This window comes from Athene noctua, chromosome 1 (assembly GCF_965140245.1).
Source record: "Athene noctua chromosome 1, bAthNoc1.hap1.1, whole genome shotgun sequence".
NCBI classification, from domain to species: domain Eukaryota; kingdom Metazoa; phylum Chordata; class Aves; order Strigiformes; family Strigidae; genus Athene; species Athene noctua.
The window spans coordinates 93612331-93633004 of NC_134037.1; the positions used below are offsets into that span (position 1 = coordinate 93612331).

At 48.7% G+C, this 20674-nt stretch overlaps 1 protein-coding gene across 2 annotated transcripts in view; it reads left to right on the forward strand.

The window, feature by feature from the left end:
- The first annotated feature begins 8328 nt into the window (after positions 1 to 8328).
- Positions 8329 to 20674, forward strand: part of TJAP1 (tight junction associated protein 1) — a 41828-nt gene continuing 29482 nt past the window's right edge. For both annotated transcript variants that reach the window (XM_074896956.1, XM_074896957.1), the window contains exons 1-2: positions 8329 to 8462; positions 9503 to 9577. The gene's annotated coding sequence lies outside the window, so the exon portion shown is untranslated. The remainder of the gene's footprint in view (positions 8463 to 9502; positions 9578 to 20674) is intronic.

Here is a 20674-nt window from a genome sequence, read left to right on the forward strand (position 1 = left end):
GGAACAGGTGATGTCGTCTCTTCCACTGAGGACCCTTCCCCAGAGCAAGGAAAGAAAGAAACTCTTCCCTGTGCAGAATCCCGGAGAAACTCACCCCTTCCTGCCCACTCTAATCCCTTGAGGGAAGCAGAGAAGCAGCACAAACCAGCTGGAGAAAGACCGCAAACACCTCCAAGCTGCCAACTCAAATGATCATCCTCTCCCGCAGCTCTCGCTCTGGGTCACCCTCTCTGCCTTACGCACAGCACCAGCCTGGGGTCTCTAGGTTAAAACAAATGTTCTCCCCCATCCCACCCCCCTTGCTTTTCCCATTCCACCCCAGCCCACAACAAACATCAGCAGCTCGCTGGCCCTGCAGCCATGTAACCCAACCCCAGCCATTGTTCCCCCTTCCCCAAGGTCTATATTTGACTCTGCGGCAGCAACGTGGCTGTGCGTGTGTGTGTGTGTGCGCGCGCGTGTGCTCACTGCACACGCACGCTCCGATATTTGTTCAGACCCTCATTCCCCAGATGCCCGGGATTGCTTAGAAATAGCTTCCATGGGCAGTAGGTGTTTGTGCCTGCAGTGGGGAAGTGGAGGGGGTGGGTGAAAGAGAAGCAGGGAGAGGGTGAAGGTCGAAGGCGGAAAGCCTCCCGCCTCTTCCCTCCCAATTTGCACCATCTCAATGATCTGCCACTCTGTGGCCGGGTTGACAGATGACAATACATACACTCAACAGCAGGACTGGCAGCAGATCTGGGGAACAATGGAGAAAAGGCCAAGTTGTGGTCTTGATGAATCCATCCTGTGTTGCCCTGATTTCAGTTTTGCTCTCTGGTGGCAAAAGTGCAGTTCAGCCTCCAAAAGCCCTTCAAACCTTCCTAGGTCTGGTGGCTGAGGTCACCAGAAATGGCCCTGGGGAGAGGAGTACCTAATTCCCTTAGCCTGGTGGCTCTGCAAGGGATGCCTCAGTGTTTGAAAGCTGCCCTGGGATTCACCCTCTGTTTCAGTACTGCATGAAGGGTAGCCACCCTGGGCTACCCCAGGATGTATTTTGTGTTTTCCCAAAGCCTCCAGGAATGCTGCCCAAGCCCAGTGTCACATTCCCTGCAACCCTGGAGTCCCCGGGAACACTGCCTAGGCTCGGCATGAGCCTCTTTTATTTGCATCCATTGTGGTCTGCCAGGACACACGGCAAAATCAGAAATATGTGCAGTCCAAATGAATGACAGGAAGGATCGCCTTTATCCTAAACGCTGATGATACGGTGAACTCATTGCCACTGAGGAACAAGAAAAGGCATTAAATTAAATAATGACCAGACATTTATATAGGTAGTGAGAATAAATAGGAGTGAACTCCAAAGAGCTGTAAACCCTCTTGCTCCAGGGCACTGAAGATGAACTCCAGGCCATGGAGTAAGGAGCAGCTTTCCATGAGGGCAGGTTCTTCAGTAATTTTGCACAGAAAAATGCTTGAACCTTCCCCTGAGCCATGTGGACCTGGACCTGGGAGAGGAAGGATGCTGGGCATGAGGGGGCACCATCCATACATACCCACTGGATTCACTGGGTAGTCAGCACACATTTCCCATCACCAAGGCCAAGGGGGGACGGACTGTATGGATGCTTTGGTAGTGCCTGTGAGATGTCCTGGAGAGGTGATTCCTGTGTATTCAGAGCCAAATGTCATCATCCGTCCAAGATTCTGACTGCCAGCTTGCTGCTCCTCCACTCCGAGACAGCTACGGGGAGTACCTTATCATCAGGGCTGCTGCTTCCTGGTGGGGTGCCTGTACCCTGCACTGGACTCCAGGCAGCTGCTCTGTTTGGACTAGTTAAAATCTGACTGCCTGGTGGGCTGCTCCACTAAAACAGATCCTCTGAGTGTAGGAGAGTGCATGTGTCATTGTGTCAACTTGAGTTCAGTACCTGGCAGCCTCCAAACCTGCTGTGAGGAGCTGCAAAAGTAAGCTTAAGTCACATGTTATTTTGAGATACAGATTCCCTGAGCCCACTTTCAGTACTTCTATCCAAAAGAGCACAGAGACACCAGAGGGGGAAAAAAATAAAAGGTGCAATACTGGAGGCAAAAGGAGTTAGACTTGAAGGGGGAGGGAAAGAGACAGAGGTATAGATGGAGGGTGGCTAGAGAAAAGATATTTTACCTTGCACCCCCACAGCTCAAAAGACTGAGTCATCCCCCTTCAAAAAAACCCCATGAGTTCATTGAGAAGGTGTAGAATCTTGTTTTGCCCTGTGATTTCTGGCTTCCCTCTGTATGCGGGTGTGACAGCTAATGTCAGGGCTCTCCCAAGGGCACAGACTTCAGGGGGTGTACCCCTTTCCCCCACCTGCCTCCCACTGCCAGGAGGAGGTCTGGAAGGACCAGAGAGGGAAGGAGATGTCTGCCAGGCTTTCCCTTTGCTGGCACACAGCCACAGGTACCTCAAAGCCCACTTCCAGCCATGCCCTCTCCCTTTTCCTTTCCAGCTGGCAGCTCAAGCAATGAAACCTCTTAATCTCACCGGGAACATGCAAGCATTTAACGGGAGTCTCGTGAAGCAAATGTTTTGAGCTTCCTCAGTGCTTGCCTCTGATCTCGCTTCTGGATGTTTACAGAGGTTGGCATATCTTGGCGTTTGCAGTGAAGTCTGGCAGGAGACCCTGTTGCAGTGAATTTCAAGGTCATTTTACAAAACTACGTCCTGTGCTTAGAAAGGCTTGAATCCTGGGTGCAGAAGAGAGGAGTCCGTAATTAGCAGCCCCAGGGGATGTGGACGAGTGCTGGGGGGGAGGCTAATTGCAGACTGACTGGCTCCTTGGCCTTCAGTAGTTCACGTGAAGCAGGGAAGCAGTGTGCTCAGCCAAGCACCGAGCGTGTCCTAGGGAAAGGTAATTCCTCCCTGGCCTGCCTGGACCCATCCCTATAAACAACAAGAGCTGCATGGGGAGAGTAGTGCTTCAGATTTCACAAAAAAAAAGAGGTCTCTGTGAGCTGGAGACGCGTGCTAGGCGTGCAGAAGGGCTCCTTGGGAGATGACACGCAGCCACGTGCCTCTACCTGAAAGAGCCTGTGAGTCCCTGCTCTGCCCTCAGAGGGATTGGGGGATCATATCCTTTCCCCCCATTTGTGCACCCTGGTGAAGTGCTGTCCCCAACACCCCAGCATGCAGTGTCCTCCCCTTGCGTGCAGGTGAGTGCTCTGCCCCACAGCTGGAAAAAGCCCTGTCTGCCTGCGCACACCAGCAAGAGCCAGCGTCACGCCTAACCCCTCCGCCACTTCCCCATGTGCTCTGGTGAGACATCCTCCCCCTTCCTCTCCACATACTTTTAACTCAGCTCATTTCAAACACTTTATTAGCATGACAAGCTAAGCAAGTTTTGACAAAGGGGAAGGAAGGCAGAGCCCCTCGAGTCTCGGTCTGAGGCTGACACTGTGACTCCAGCCTTTGCTTCCCGTAGAGTTTTGCCTTGCATTGGAGAAGCCATCCTGCCCATCGGGCAGATATGCCATTTCTCTCCACTCCTTCACCAGGCTCAGTCGCTGGCATGAGAGGGCAACTGCCCTTCAGTCTCTGTTGCACAGCAGCACCCATACTGGATTTAGCACCCGTTGGGGCAAAGGCTTTACAGGGAGCGTTGGCAGGGCTCGGGTGAGGCTGCTGGGAGGAGAAACTGTGCAGTGCTGGGGCAGCTACTTCTGCAGGGAGCTCCCCGCAGGGAGCAGTAGTAACCATGGCACGGGTCCCAGCTGGGAACTCTTTTTCTGACAGAATACCCTGTACAAGGTCACAGCCCAGTACCTGGTCCCTTGGAGAGCCATGGTGCCATGCAGACTGAGTTGGAAGCACCTGTGCAGGGCTCGGTGCAAGAGCTGGGATTGGTTCACCGGACAAGTACGGCATGGAGCCAACGGTGAGAAGAGAGATGAGGATGAGGGGGATGCCACAATCAAATACTTGAGGCTGGAAGACCCTGATTTCTGCTGCCTGCCCCCAGGAATGATGCAACTGAAGAAAAGTGAGGGCAAAGAGTGCAAATCCACCACTGCCAGGCTGTGCGCTCCCTGCTCCACTATGAAAGACTGCACTAGGGATGAGGCAAGAGGCAAGAGGAAGCTGTTTTATGGCTGTTTTATGGCTAGTTAGAAATGGCCAGTAGGGGTCACCGATATCTATTTATTCTGGTTTTATACATATGCGTTTATAATTATAAAAACCATGCATAGGTGGCAATTGTAATGGGGAAATATTGACGTGCAATGTATTCATCAAGCATACAGGTTGGGGAAAGCGCCCCTAAGTATGTCTGAAATACCACTGTGAGCTGTGCATCCCTCTCTGCTCAAACCCTGTGATGGCATGAAATCATGGAGACATGCCAAGCACCAGGGTACTGCAACGGTGGGTTTCTGTCATTGGTTTCCAGTTCTGCCTTTGTCCTCCATCACGTATTGGCAGAGATGCTTTGAAAGAGATTCCAGAGGTTCAGAGATTCAAACCTTGGGGGCAGGATATTGTGTCTGCTTGTCTTTCTGTGCAGTGCCCAGCACAATTACATCCCAAACATGATGGGTGCCTTTAGGCAGTCCCATAAGACAAACAGCACTTTGAGTGGGGATGGGTCAGCACAGTTCTGTTCTTCAGCTGCTGTTGCTGGAGAGCCTGACAGCTTAGCGCTTGCCTGTGATAAAACTCCAGGATTTTTCTCAGGGTTGCATCTTCATGTAAAAATTGAGCCCCAACCGTCACTCTTATGTAGTGGGATGGACTGAATTATACATGTGGGTGTTGTTAGCAACTGTTTTACTGGTGGGTTGTATTTTTCTGGTAGGTGCATGCTCCAGGCATACTGGCAGGATGTGTTTGGCTGTCCAATTCTGCATCCACAGACTTGTTTGGCTGTCCCAGACTGCCTGTGCTTCACTGATCTTATTGTTCCTGAGATGCTGTTGGTTTTGGGTGCTGAGCTCCTCTTGTACTGGCATATCCCAGAGTGCAATCTCTGCTCAAAATATGTCTCGGATTTTTTGGTTTTGGTGGGCTCAGCCCATCCATGAAACCTTTTCTGCCTCTGAGGGTTTCCCAGCTGAGGTCTACTGGGGAATCCTCTGTGCAGCTGGAGTCAGAGAGGTAGTGGAGGAGGCATGTGTTTCCTAAGAGTCCCTTCAGGACTGCAGCATCCAAGCTGGAGGGGATGTGACTTCATGCAACTCTCAGGAGGGTGACAGCCTCTGAGCCAGCCACCAAAGGGTGCTCTGGCACCCACCATCTTCCCTGCTTGACCTGGGTTGGTGGGGAACTCCAGAGGACCAAGCCTGTACTGCCTTCTTCTGGTGGGGAGATATTATTTCTGGCATCTACTTCTTCACTAGCCAAGACCGTAGGCACTTCAGAGGGATTTGTCCCTCCACAGGGTGGCACCTGCCCCTCCAGGGGTTCCTTTTATACAGTTACAGGGGTCTATATAAAGTGCTGCCAGCTGGAAAGTATTTTGAAGAGATTCCTCCCTGCTCTTCACTAAGGGTCATAAATTCAGCTGGTATTTGAGAGAATCTCAAATGTACTTCCAGGACTGTTTGCTGAGGGCTTTACATCCGCCAGAGGCCCCTTAAAATAAAAGGATTATTGGGAGTCAAGTGTTAGATTACCTGGTGCTTGTTAATTGAACTTCAGAGGCTTTAGCGAGCAACTGGCTCTAGCAGGGAGCAGCACTTTGGTATTAATGGCGTTATATAAATGAATATAATGTAACCTAACGTCATGCTTCCGCATCATGTCACATCTCTGGGCTCAGGGCAGTGGTGAGTCCAGCTCACAAGCACAGCGGATACAGGAAAAGGCAGGGTGGGTGTGTGAGGAGAGGGAGAGGGACTGGGAATCAAGGCTTTCGAGATCTGAGGAAAGAGTGGGTTTTGTTGCTCAGAGCAGGCGACTGGTGTTCAGGCATCCAGAGTTCAGTTCCTGCCTCCCTCTGGCTGTCTGACCTTGGGATGTGATTCTGAGAAGAGATGAATTTAATGGAAGCGGTAGATGCTGAGACCATCTGAAAATCAAACTCTCTCCCTCCTGTGGGGCTTATTTCACCTAGACTTTCAAAAAGCTTGAAGATCCTACTCTGACAGGTCACCAAAAGCAAGCACAGGACTGTAATCATTGCTGCCATCACTGTGCAGCCACGGAAACCTGAACAGACCACAACTGTGAAGGCTCCAAGGCAGCAAGGCCCGATGGAAATGAGAAACCTCATCAGCTATGAAAATTTCATCAGCTGGTGCTGTGGAAGCAAGAATCTGGAAGTGCAGAGCAGATGGGCAGCCTGGATTCTTGGAGCCATTGTCCTTCTGCTTGTTATCTGACTCCGGCACAGGGAGGATTTGGAGAATTTATGGGGGCACGAGTACCGAAGGCTTTCTTGAAATATCCCTGGCTGATGCGTGGCATGGTGCAGACGGCACTTGCTGGGTGTGCAGCAGACGTTTTTGCACAATATTCCCAAGGTCATGGAAGCAGGGTCCTGCTGAGCACCTGTCTTTTATTGTGTAAGAGAGGGGACCATTTGGGCTGAGTTTGCAGTGCTGCGAGTCTGGTACTACCTGAACGCAAATCTGAAGGATTTGTAAATGTAGTACATTGAGGAATGTCATCCAAATACTATCAGGACTTTTCTCGACCATGCAAATTTCCTCTGGACTAGGCTCCATTATTTACCATGTGAATAAACAATTCAGAAGATGTTTGTGAAAGAAATTATAACAGGGAAGGGGAGCAGAGGGTGAGTAAGTCTGCGCAGCAGGCATGAGAGGCAATGGACAAAGTACCTGTGTGAGCTCAGAGTGTAATAAATAGGGCAATTGGGTTCAAAATTAAAATGTACTGACTGCTTGAAGTCCCAAGGCTAGAACAATAGAAGGGAGGATACTGCAAATAAAGACCAAAGCCAAATTGTGTCCAGGTTTGACTAGCTCTTGTCCTCCTTTGACTGGTACATGCTGCCCTCAGGCCCTCTCCTTTAAGAAGTAGGCAGTTGTTCTAGGGAGTTTTAGGTGGATTTTTCCATTTACTACTCTCCCCCTCTCCCTACTTTGCCACCTGGCCCCAAAGATGGGCTTATACTTCTCTAGTGACAAGCTGTGGTATGCCCCAGAGTGTCAGGATGTTTCTCAAAAACTGAGGCGTGTGACAAGGGGAAGAAGCTGATGCTGGACACTGGCTCCTGTAAATTGTCCTGGCTGGCAAAAACCTGAAGAGGGCAGATCACCCTGCAGTTACTGTGAGCCCACTTTGGGGTCCTGAGCACACCTGGAGGCTCTAATTGCTGTGATCAGCCTATACCATTTTTTTTTCTGTCATCTTCATCAACTCAGGGGTTGAGCTGCCTCTTTTGAAGGTCTGCTCTCATCTGTGTAACCTCGGAGGCAGCCTGCGAGGTGATCAAGAGCTGCAGGCTGGCTGAAGCAAGTGCAGGGGCAGGAGCAGGGGCAGGTTCTGCATCCTGCCCCAGGCAGGCGAAAGGCCTCTGCCAGAGCCATGCAGTGAAAAGCCCCTGAGCAACAGCCTGTCAGCCTGTCCTGTGTCCTTCAATACATTTGAAGACATCTCAACCCTGCCAGTTCTCCTATGCGAGGACATGTGGGCCCCACCCCGGTTTGTTGGTTTACCCCTGTGCCATGCCCTTGGTGGTACTATTTGAGCCGGCCTGTCTCATCAGGGAGATTTATTGAATATGAACGTTCGGGCTTAGCCTCGTGGTGTGACCGCGTCCCCAAGTGTCCCCGCTGGCAGAGCCGTGCAGAGGCCTCACGGGAACCTTCGCTTAGTGGGGAGCACGGGGAGGGGAGCGATCGGGGAGGGAGGCCTCTCCACGGGGCCTGCCTAGAAGGAGCCCCAACAGCCTGGCAAAGCTTTCCGAGACAAACGCGGACTTGCCCGAAGCTGCCACCCGCCGCTTGCTACCATGGCCCCGGACCCCACCAGACCGCAGAAGGCAACCGGGCCCAGCCGGGGCGGCGGCAGCCTGAGCGCGCTGGCAGCGCCGGTACAGAACCACCACCCGCCTCGCCCCCCCTGAGGGGAGGGCACCGACTCTGGCCCCCCCTCCGGCACTCAGGTTGGCTCGTCCCGGCCCCCACCCCCGCGCGGCCCCGTTGGTGTCGTCCCGCCGCCCCTCTCCCCGCCGCCCGCCCCGCCCCGCCCCGCCCCTCGCGTTGCCGCGGTGACCGGGGAGACGCGCCTGGCCCCGCCCGCCGCCGCGCCTGGCCCCGCCCCCTCCCGTGCTGCCCGATGACGCAGCTGCGCTGCGGCGTGGGGATTCCGCCGGATTACCCGACGTGCCCCGCGGCAAAATGGCGGCCTGAAGCAAGAGCGTGGGGCCGGGCCGAGCGGGGGCAAAGTTTGGGGCGGGCCCGAGGCGGGGCCGAACCGGGGCAGAACCGGCCGCAAAGTCACTGGGACCCCGGGCGGAGCCGAGCCCGACCGGGTCAGAGCCGGGTTGGGGCCCCGGGGGCGGGGATCGGGGAACGCGACCGGCTGGGGACCGAGCCCGGGCCCGGGCGGGGCCCCCCGCGCCCCCGGGCCTAGCAGGCCGTCCCGGGCGCGCTTCGGGCCGGTGCTCTGCGAGCGGGGGCCTGCCGCCCCTGTCCTCGTGTGTGTCCTGGGGTCGGGAGGAGGTGTCGAGTCCCCCGAGGGCAGCGGGTCCCGGCGGGTCGCACCGTGGGCAGGGGGAGCGGGCGGCAGATGGGTGCGGGAGGGTGCTAGGGTCACAGCCTCCGCCCCGGGGAAGGGGCCACACCCCTGGGGGATGACGGTAGTGACATCGCTTAGGCCATCAGGGCATTAGGGAGCTCTCCCTGCCGGGGGGGAGACCTGTGGCAGGGAGCGGAGCAGACACTAAAGTGGCAGGCCGAGCCAGGTCCGTGCAGGGTGTAGCCTTGTTTGGGTGATGGAGAGGTAGGTAATGTGGGGGATGAGAAAGCAGATTCTGTGCAGGGAGCATTGCTGGAGTAGGAGCTGCAAAGTGGAACAAGTCTGGACCAGCATGTGTATGTTGAGGAATCAGAGTATAACTGACAGAGGCAGAGTTGGAAGGGAGGGAGCAGCACTCTCCTGGTGCCAAACCTGTCAGGGGGGAATGGGAAGTTCTCTACCAGCCTGGACACCCTCTCTAGTGCAAGGGATGCTTCCTACTATAGAATTAGTGAGCAGCCCCTGGGAATGTGGGAAGACTTTAAAGAAAAACAGGTGAACAATAAATACCAAACTACATCTGGCTCTGGGCCTGAGCACACTGCATGGAGCAGAGTAAAAGGTTGAGTGCTAATAAATGGATTTTTAGATGGGCAGGAGATTGCACTGGTAGACGTTAGGGTGTGCAGATGATATGCAAGTCTGGCAAGGCTGAGAATGACCTGGATCTGAGAGATGCCAGAGGAGGTTGTCCGCTGAAAAGAATCATCCATCAAATATAGATAGTTCTGTGCCAGCGAAAGCTTTTCAGAGGTATGCATCTCTGTTTTACAGATTCAGAGAAGGAACTGGGATAAAGGGACTGCGTAACAGGAAGCAATGAATCCTTGTTGAAGCATCAGACAGCAGGTAAGAAAGCCAGGAATGAGCTGATACTGAGTCAGACTGTGTTCTTTTGGTCCCACTATTTGAATTTTTTGAGAATATGTGAACCACATATCTGAAAAACTGTCCCTCTTTGTGGGGTTCTCTGTATCATAGTAGGCCTACATTGCCGGAATTGAGAGGCCAGGGGTGTCAATGGAATGGGAATGATCCTGAAAAATTCAGTAAGAGCTCCTGGGAAGAAAAGTGCAATTAAAGATGTAAGCTACTGCTCTTTTCATGCCATCCAGAGAAGCAGTCTAAAGTGTGTTCTGCCAGGGCTGAAGTAGCTGTGTTTTCTGTGTAATCACAAGAGGTCTATGCAGCCAGAATCCCCATGAAATCCTTTCTGATGATCCTGCTCTTGCAATAATTGCAATGCCAAAGTTAGGTAATTCTAGTGAACCTCCCTTCTGTTAGGTTGTTTATTCCACCACATTGTTTTTTCCACCCGTATTTTAACTGATCCCCTGATGGGTGGTGCAGGTATACCACTGGGCTTTCTGTCCTCTCCTGAACTCACCACTGAGATCCATTTTAGAGGGGCAGCTGTTTAGGTCCCAGCAGCTGGTCCTTTGATCATACCTTTCAGTTGTCAAATCACTTTCAGTACAGCTCCTTTCTCGTTTCTTCATTTCTTAGTGAATCACTGCAGAAAGCATATGTATCCCAACAGTGCTTTGCATACAGTGTGTTTCAGCTTCTGGATGTTAAATCAGCATTTAAGCGAGCAGGTCTTAGCTGTGGTATCAGGAGCTTTTGGCTTTTCATTCCTTTCCAGGCAGCCAGTGCTCTTGAAATCATGGGAATACATTTCAGCAGGGCCAGCAGAGTTCCAAAGTGCAGCCCATGGCTATTTTAATCTTTAATATTAACAAGGCGGTGGGTCAGGAGGGGATGAGTTACGTGCCAAGACCTGTTGCCTCCTCAAACCAGCTTTCTGACCAAAGGTGCATTCTTTTCCAATCTGTTTCAAGTCGCTGGTTAGCTGCTGCTAAGTCACTTTCTTTGCAGCTTTCAAACCCTTAATTCTCACCTCTGCTATCCACTTTTAAGTACAATCATGTGGCATAGTATGTAGGGGAAATAGACTAGCTTTCAAAGAGGTGTAAGTCCTTTGCAGGTCTGCCCCCTTTTTGTTCCAGAGCAGGACAAATGAAGGCAGATGGCACAAGTGATTTTTGGTGTGCTGTTGTGAATGGAACCAGAGCTGGCTTGGAGAAAGGGTTTGGCAGCTGGTATGGTATGTAAAGTGTTTTTAAAAAGGTGAAGAGAGCCAAGCTGTTTGAACAATAGCAAAATAAACAAGTTTCAGTAAAATGCGACTATTTTTCGGTAGTTGAAGTAGGCTTGATTCCTTTGAGTCCTGGAGGCTGGTGATTTTTCTGAAGGCGAGCTCCCTGATCTGTTAAAATGTCTGCTGTGTTTTATGGAGGATCCACTGAAGACTGAATTCTCTGAGATCTCCATGTGTCACCACATCTACAGCATCATCCCAAGAAATAGTTCTGGAGGTTGTTAGATCATAACAAATTAACTCTCATGTGTACTTGTTAGAAAGGCCTAGATTTTACAGCACAGTGTGACAAGAATAATGTAGTAGTGGCTAATAACCCTTTGCCTTTCATGTTGCTGGGAGATACATAACATGTAGGGGTCTTAAATGGGTCTGAATGTGATACAGATTGAGGGCAGGATTTCTCTGCTAAGAAATGACGATGTGGCTTGACACCTTTCTGACGCATCTCTGCTCTTTTGACTAGGGTTATCAGGAACTGAAATTGTCATAATAGAGCAGATTTTCTTGGCTGTTCAACTTGGTTGTTGCTTTGAGAGTAAATTAAAGGTCCTGAAGCTGGGCAAGTTCATCTCCTTGCTTGAAGGCTTTGGTTGGGAAGATACCTCCTTTTTGTACGACACCTTGAGCTACAGAGAGAGTGAGTGCTTGTGACATTTGTGCTAGCTGTGTGTATTTCAGATCATTAGTAACCGGGTAAATAAGATCCTCTCTGAAATTCATTTTACACAGGACTACAAAGGAACTATGTGCGTAATATATGCAAGCAGGGCTAATGCCTTAGGGCAGAAATCGTCCATCCTGTTTCTCTGCCAGTTCCCCCACCTGAGGGCTTTTCCTTAGATCTTGATTGGCTGGGTCTGTAACTGTAGTAGAAAGAATGTTACTCCTTAAAATTGAAGTACCTTTACAGCTGGTTGGAGGGGATGACCCTGCGGTCAGAATTCTGAACTGCAATGTAGGATACCTAATTTCTGCCACAGATTTATTGTGTAAATGTGTTCAGATCATTACGGTTTCTTGCTCTTTGTTCTTTGGTTGCAGAATGCAATTAACACCCATCTTATTGCAGATTTGAGGAAGAGTCCGTAAGTGTCTATAAGATGCTTGGATACTGTGGTGTTGAATGCTTTAGAAAAGCTCAGTGGAGGAGAGATGAAAAGGATATTCCAAGCCCTGACTTTAAAATGAAGCAGACCCTTGTGTGATCCACTGTCCTATGTGTTCTGTAGCGTGGTAGAATTGCTAGAGTGCAAGTCAGGTCCTCCCTTGTTTAAGGCAAGTGGACACTACGAGACCCTCGCTTTTTTCCCTTCCCTAGGAGCGGTTTGCTTGTTTCCCCAGCTTGTAACGTCTTATCTGGCTGAATCTTTTTGACTTTAATTATTTTTTTCTCTCTTTTGTACCATTGTTTGTTCCAGACTCGGAAATTGTTCTCTTCATTGTCAGGATGTGCATGTATGGTCTTACTGCTAATGTGCTCAGACGGAGAGGGCCAAGAGCAGCAGCTTGCAGGCTGTCTCATATTTGGAATGACATGAGCTACCTTTTCTGGAGTGTCTTCCTGGGAGCTGTGCTTAGGAAGGAAATGGCGTGGAAGGCCCTGTAGGAGTGTGAGAATAGCATTGCAATGTTTGGAATGCAGGATAAGCATCACTTGGGTGGGCTCAGTTTTCCTCTGCTTTTCAACAATGCTGGGTGCCAAGCCTGAGGAAGACTGCTGTGCAGAGGTGAAGGAGCTGGAATGTATTCTTCAGTTGAGGTGAATGCAATTCAGTGAAACTGATAGGCATCAAACTGAATAATGATTTTAAAGTATTTTCACATGATGTCTGATCTGTGGAAATTCACTACCACATAATAGCACTGAGGCTAAGAGCTGAGCAGGATTCAGAAAAGATCAAGCACTGATGAGTGGAAATGTTCAGACTTGCTTTAGCTAAAAAACTTGTTTTAGAAGTTGTATTTTTCAGACATAACCCAATCTCTTAACAGGTAAAGGATCAAAGGAAGGCCGGTTTGTTCCATAATTGTCCACTGAGGCTTCTTGCTCCATCCTCTAAACCACCTTGTATTGGCCTGTGTTAGAGGCAAGGTACTGAATCACTCTTATTTGCTATGTTAGGTTGCCCACTAACCTTTCTTTTTCTGATAACTGCATTAGGAAAAAAAGCCCACCAACCCAAAAATAAAACCCACAAAGCACTCCAGCTGCTCTGGTTAGGCCTGGTAGTTGAGGATTTTAAGCTGGTGGAGAGCAGGGTCCTTGTAAAGATAGTGCAGTCTGTGGATGAGGACTGTCTTATTCATGGATGTGAAGACTTGTAAATATTGTCTCTTCATGCTGAGTGGTCAGGCAAAGCGCTTTGTGCTTCGTGCCTTTGCTTGTAAGAGGGAAAAGAATGTGTGGAGTTTGGCCTCTCCACATTGCAGTCTTGTAGTGGACTTTAGTCTGGCAGGTGCCTGAAAGGGAGGGCTTTAGGGCTGTTCACATGAGATCCAGTATGTTGTAGCATGAGCGTCCATGTACTGGTGTTTGGGAAGACACAGTCTGTGTCCAGTGCTCATGTCCCGTCTGTGTTGAGGATCAAGAGAATCATCAGTGCTGCTTGGTCAAGTAGGCATAAATTTGGTTTGATGGATAGGATAATAAAGGTAAGTGGCAGTGGTTATGGAGAGTGGTATGTTTAAAAAGGTGTTTGTTTGTAATGTTTACCTAAATGCAAGAGGAACTCCTGAAGGAAAGAGTGTGATTGTGGGTTTTCAGAGCTAGGAGCAGGTCGTGCAAACCTTAAGACCCCTGTATGGATACCCTCCCTTATGGGCTGTTCTGGGAACATGTGCTTTAGAGCACAACGTAACCCTTTTGTGGCAGGCGTAACAGCTGTGAGTAGAGGGTTACAGACTTTCACAGAAGTTTTGTGGTGCTGAGAAAGTGAAATGGGTCAGGATTGGAAAGTAAGGTTTCCTGCAGAGTTAGGATGGTTTATAGGCACAGAGGACCTGATCTGCTACTAGTGGCAAGAGAGAACTTGTTTAAATTTCTGATTTTTAGGGGTCAGCAAATTCAGAAATGAAAGTCCCACAGTGACTACTGTATCTTTGGTTGAGTTCTGTATTTGTATTTTGGCTCTGCGATAAAGCTGGCTTTGGCAATGTTGTAGGAGTCATAACTGGATTTTCTTACTCTTGTGTTTAAAGTCTCAGTTGTCCAGCTATATTAATGTGACACTCATGCATGAATGGTTCTGAAATCAGAAGGGACAGATGAGGTAGTTTCTTTAACTGTTGGGGGATTAGGCTTATAAAAAGCACTAGATGAGTTTTATTTTATAGCATTTGTTTCAAAAGTTATTTTTCCAAGATATTAGATAATTGTTGTGGCAGTAAGGTTTTTGACCATTATTTTAGCAGGGTAACTGCTTTTAGACCTGGGTATGTCTTGGTGCACAAGCTCTATACAATTCCCAAAGATGCCTTGCTTCATTGTCTCCTAAATCAGATTTTATCCTGCAGCTTTGCTCCTCATTAGTGAGGACTCTGCTGCTGCCCAAAGGGAAGGTTAAAAATATTCTAGGGAGATGACTTGAAATCTGGTCTATCTCACGTAACTAAAAAGTGATGGCAGTTAATTCTACTGTTCTGTTTTTTTCTTGTGTGTTTTTATTTTTTTCCTTATTGAGAACTCTTCCCCCTTTCCTTTTACCTGTGGGAGAACTGTACCCAATGTATTGTGTGCACAGCCCTTTCAAATGGGGTCAAGGAAAATAATGGAAAATGACAGGATATTTGTTTAAAATTAGAGTTGTTTTAAGTAACCTTCCTTAGGAATGGACTTCAAGTTCTCATCCTAGCTTTGACTGGTTTCATTTTTCTGAGCAGAAAGTGTCTCATGTACTAAAGTATGCAAAATATATTTCTTGAACTTTTAGGATTGAATTTCTAAGCATTGCTTGCATTATGGTTATGTAAATACTAGGAAATGAAAACTGTTTAGATGGATTTTGTCAGGTAACTGAATTTTGCTAGCGATCCGCTCTGTTAGTAGATGTCTATGTAGGCACTGAATTCAGTTTCTTCTAGGACTAGTACAGAGTGTCATTTTTTAGGAACTTATCATACTCGGTTGGATTGATTCCTGCAAGCAAATCACCCTTGCTGGACTGTAGAATTTCTGTACAGTCTACTTAAAAGTGTATCCATTTTCCTTGATTAGATGATGCCGTTGTCTATAGGTCCCCAGGTGTATCTGAAATGGCTATAAGAGGATTCAATGTCATCAAGGCTCCAGCTGGATGGAGAGAGCTGTATTACTGTGCAGCTTCAGAGATGATTTACTACCCAACTGACAACTTGCAATATAAACATTAGTCCAAGCATGATCTTGTCCCAAAACCCCACCTACGCAGGGAGCCAGGAGTCTTCCTGCCACGCGCCATAAATCGTTTACGGTTTGCTCATGCCCGTACATTTGAAAAACAGCTGTGTATTGAGGATTAGCAGTTTGCAGAAGGCCCGTGCAGGGGCTAAATTAGGGTCTCTTGCCCTGGTGGTGAATACCGGTATTGGAATAGCGGGAGTGCTTCTCTGGAGTGGAAGGCAATTTACTCTGGGAATGGGGGGTGGGTACAGCAGCCAGGGTAGAGTGTTGGACTGCAGTGCTCCAATTTGAACTTAGATGCTTGACTGATAGCAGCCCAGCATGGTGGGGGATTGAACAATTTATTCTTAGCTATGTGGTTTCTTGATTTTATTTATGTACGTATTATTTCTATACATTTTACATGCGTGTATATATATACACATACAAAATGCAAGCAGATGGATTCTGTCTCCTAGGAGCTGAAGGATGATAGAGGTTTTGGGTCTTCTTATTTTTTTACAGTGTGAACGGTGGTTTCCCTTTTCCTAGCCCATGGTAGCAGAATCAAATTATATATAAGGCCATCTGGGGTTTCACAACTAATTTCCAGGTTTTATTAAAAAATTTAGTGTGTCACTTGGATTTATTACAGCTTTGCAACTTCAACTCCCAAAGTAAAACTATTTTTGTGGTGGCTGTGATAATTTAAATTACCTCCTGGAGCTTCTAATGACTAACTTGCGTTAATAGTGAAACCTCCCATTTGTTTAAACCCTGGCAGCACAATCTGTTTGAGAACTCTAAATGTACTGATGCTTTTACATCAATGCCGAGTACATCAGAGCCTGAAGTCAGTTGGTACCTTCAGGTCTTTCTGTAATAAAGACAATATACAGGTTTTGCTGTGCAAATGAGACTAGGCAGTACAGTTCAGATACCTCCTATGCGCTGGCTGAAGGACCAGCTGCTGAGTAAAGCAGATGTAAGTAGATCATTTTTAGCTGGGTTGGTGTCTCCATCAACAAATCCTTTCTTGGGTGGGTTGGGTAAGAATCTGGGTGGAATGTGTCAGCAAGGGTGCCCCCTTCTAGATGCATCATCAGCTGAACACAAGTGCTTCTGGATTGTACCATGAGCATCCATGGGGCCATGGGCAAAGCCAGTGGGCTCTGGGTAAAGCAGGTGACTTGTTTCCAAAATGACGCAGTTAGAAAGGTTCTTACTGTTTTGTTAAAGCTGCTGCACAGGCGTCCCTCTGAAATAAGACTATTTTTCTTGAGCTTCCCGCTCTGTTCTCGTCTGTCATAGGGTTGGGGAGAGTAGCTGGAAGGGCTCATCCTAGGCTTGTTTGAGCTTAGGAGTTGCCTCCATTTTTCTTACTCCTTTTGGTGAAAGGCTGTAGAGTCTGTTTGATTCTTTGTGCTTTGCTGAGATGGAGGCCAGATAGCACCATATACGTTTGTGGCTGTTTGTGTGGGCATTTGGGATTTGGAAGGCACCTGCTAATGAGTTGTAGGTCATTTCATGTCAGATTGGCTAAGTTTCCATCAGGCTGTTTCTTTGTTGCGGCAATGCATATGGACTGTGTATGTTTGGGGATCCCTATTATCTATCTCAGATGGAGAGGACTTTCCTCCTGTTTGCTGCCTCCTCTCTCCCCACAAGAAAAAAAGTAATCACCTGATACTGAAGAGCTGTTAACCTCCAGATTGAATTAGATGTTTTGCTGTTACTTATATAGACTTTCCAGATATATACAAAGGTTAGAGAGGGGTGTGGGTATGTGGTCGTATTTTGAGCTTTCCCTCCTTCTCTTTGTTTTTGATGCTGCTCTTCGAGTTTGCCCTTCCCTTTTCCTAGGAACTGGTGTGAAGGAATTGCTGTCACTCAGAACAAAACTCAATCTGCTTGCCTCAGGGCCTTGCCCCTCCAGGTTAGGACTTTGCCCAACTTCCATGGGCAGCCATTTGTTCATGAGCTTACGTTACTGGAATCTTCTAGGGTAGGTCTGAAGGGAACAATACAGGGCACTGGAAATCTCAACTCAGAGATGAGGGGATAGGGGAGGGAAGGAAAGAATAGAGTTAGCAGTAAAGTTAACTCTACACCGCCTCCCCCCCCCTTCTTTTTTCTCTGTTTCCTCACCTGCCCAGCTGTGTAGTAGGTTAGCAGTACGTGTCTGTTCTTATTCTTATGAAAGTAGACTTTGTTCTCTGAAGACTGCTAATCATGCCCCATGGGGGTGTAATCAGTTATAAGGTATTTAATACAGTGCAGGCGGGAACAGGCCGCCTGGCCGGGCTGGCAGATTGCAACACTACAATTATAAAGGGCCCCTTTCCCCCACTCACCCGCCCACCAGTGGCAGGATGAGGGTTGTACCTTGAAACAGTATTAAGTCAATGAAAAATAAAGATGTAGTGGGGGAAGGGGGAGGAGAGGCTGAAGAGGCAGCTCCTATTCTGGGAAACAGGCAGACCTACATTCTGTGAGAGCTGCAGCCATTGCAGGTTGCACTGTTGAGACTTGTGGGAGTTTGGGTGCCATCACCATCGAAGTGGATTGCAAAGGGATGGCCCTTTGCAACCTGTAGAGCAGCAGGGGCTTCCATCCTCCCTGAAATGGGTTTTCTTGTGGTGGCTGGGGTTGGAGAGGTATGGAGTGGTTAGAAGTGGAGAAGCCCTTTCTCCTGCATGTGGTGATTTAGACACCTAATCTGTTTGTGTGCTTTTGTAAATCCTGCCAGGCTTCTATTTATATCTTTGGTTATAAATCTATTGGTAAATCTGGCCTTTCATGCCTCTTTCTTCCAAGTACTGGAGCTACTGCAGCAGATTGCCTTACTGGCTTAGAAGGGAATAGGTAGCTTGAGGCTTTGAATTTTAATGGGCATGGGAAAGTCTGTTGGACCTCATCTGGTCTGTTCTTGTTACCTAATACCAGACTAGTCCCCTTGGTGAGGGCCTCGAAATGCACATGTGGGAGTGTGGAACAGCTGGGCCACAGCCTTATAAACCATCCCTGCTCCGGCAGCTTGCTAGGTGCATTGGCATGTTTCTGGAGCTTGTGGCTACACTGACCCTTCCCCTTCCAGGTTCCCCACAGATTACAGTGTTTGAGGCTTTCGTTGTTCCTCTTTGAATTTGCTGACATTGTTTTGTGCAATGACAGCGCAGGTCTCCCTCCATTTGCTTCTTGGCAAGTAGAAGGAAATACGCATTCTACCATACCTGTTTGCATTAAATAGTTTCTGTCACTTTTGCCTTATGAAATCCTGCTCTTTTCTGGCATCCCTGTGCTTTGCTGAAGTTCAGAACCTACTCTGAAGCACAGCAGGTAGAGGCTCTTTTTTTTTTTTTTTGGCAGCCTTTGGGATATTGGTGTAGATTCAAGTGGGATATATTCTCGTTACAGTGCTTGTGACAGTGTTGGCTTTCCTGCTTGGCGCTGAGAGAACACTGGCTATTAAATCTCACAGCTAGCCCTTAGCACGGGGCAATGGGTTTTTAGGAGTGTGTTGATGTTTAGTTGTATTATACAAAGTCAGTGCAGATTCAGAACATGGGGGGTTCACAGTACAGACTTCCTTTTGTGCACTTGAGAATGCTGCGGGCAGCTTCACCTCCTGATGCATCCTCATGTTTTTCTGTTCAGAGTAACTTCATGTTTGTGAACTGTGAATTCTTTGGAAAGCTTTGGGATTTTCAGGAGTGCCACATGAAAGAGGAGTAATTTTTTTTTCTGACTAGAGCATAGAGTCTGTTTGTGACTCTAAAACAGGTTCAGCAATAAGAGGTTACCTGATGTCTTGGGTTTTTGTACATTGAGTCTCTCTTACTTTGATCACGTAGGTGATCAGGTGTCAGTGCTGTAGGGGGAGGATAACGTACAATAAAGATCAAATCTGTTTCTGTGGGCAGTGGGGCAGACAAAAAGTATTACAAAAGGATTTTTGGGGTAGTGAGGAGTGCCTGCCTCTCAGAGATGCTGCTTGACTTAAGATAGAGTGGTTTTCTGGGGGTGGAAAAAGGCCTGGATCCTTCCAAGCACCCCTGATGCCCAAAGTCAGCTTCTTATTCAGCTCTGCCCTCTCAGCTCAACAAGGCTTAGTCTTACGTTTGCCCTTTGTCTTATGGAAAAAGTCGGGGAAATTCCCTTCCCAGGCCACTGCACAGAGCTGTTCCTGTCCTGGAATGTAGTTACTTCCCAATCCTGGTGGCTTGTGTGCCCAGTTGATAACACATCTGCCTTGCTCTGTTTCTCTTGCCCCATGGCTCAAGTTGCCTGAAGAACTCGGACTCACACAGACAAGTTTGAGGTTGAAGCAGTTGTTGGGGTCCTGGCAGTGGCAGGGCTGGCATGCGTGGGGAGCGTGGCGGGTGTCAGCGTGGTGGGTGTGTGGGCTTGCTGCTTGTTTTCCTTCTCTGCCTGGTGAGGAATGCAATGTGTTTGCCTTCCTTGGCCTGTGGTTGCAGCCACATTCCTGCACTGGGAGTCAGCGCGGCGGCGGGCGGCGTGCTGTTCATGGCCCCTGGCTACATGCTTTCAGCTCCACATCAAAGGTGTGTTTAGTGTGTAGCTTGTGCCATTCCTGGCCACACCTGGTGGCCTGCAGGCATGCAGGAGGTGGAGTCTGGCTGTGTTTGCAGATGGCATTCAGGGTTCAGACTTCTTGCTTGTGGAAAGGCTGGAGCTGAGTCCACGCTAAACAACCCCAGGAATGCAGCGGGAGAGCCGAGCGGCACAGTCACTCCAGGGGCATGTCCTAGCAGCAATGTTTCCTTTATAGCTGCAGCAAAATAACTCATGCCTGCTCCTCCAAAGGAACTGACTGTTTGCTTGGGTGTGTTGTAGGGTTTAATTTTCACCGATAAGGCCAATTAAGGTTGGATCGTCCCCCCTCCAGCCCATGTGCTTTTGGCAATCCGTAGATGATTGAGTGACTTGTGCCATCAGGCTCTGTTCAGTACAAATTGTGCATGAGATGTCTGCCTGGAGATGGAATGCCTCTGGGATTTAACCCGGGTAGGAGTGCTTCCCTCAGTCGGTGGGTAAATGTTCTTACACATATGTGCTGCAGCTGAACTGCTTCAGCTTCTTCTGGAAAAGCTTCCTTTTGCTGACTGATACCTCAAGAGATGAGGATGGGAAGCTTGGTGAAGGGTGACAGATCATGGTGTAGATGCGTTATTTTGGCATCCTTGACATGATTCTGTGAGAAATGGTCACCAGTTTTATATACCCTTATCATGCAAGTCATCCTTGTCCTCTTTATGTAAGTCTTTACTTTGCCTGGCACAGGGAAATGTGGTCACTTTTGGCAGTGTCAGTATGGGCAGCCCATAGGCAAGGTTTGTGGAAAGGATAGCAGAGCATCTTCTGTGTCCTGGGTGTGCCCTGGGCTGTTCACTTCGTTACCCAA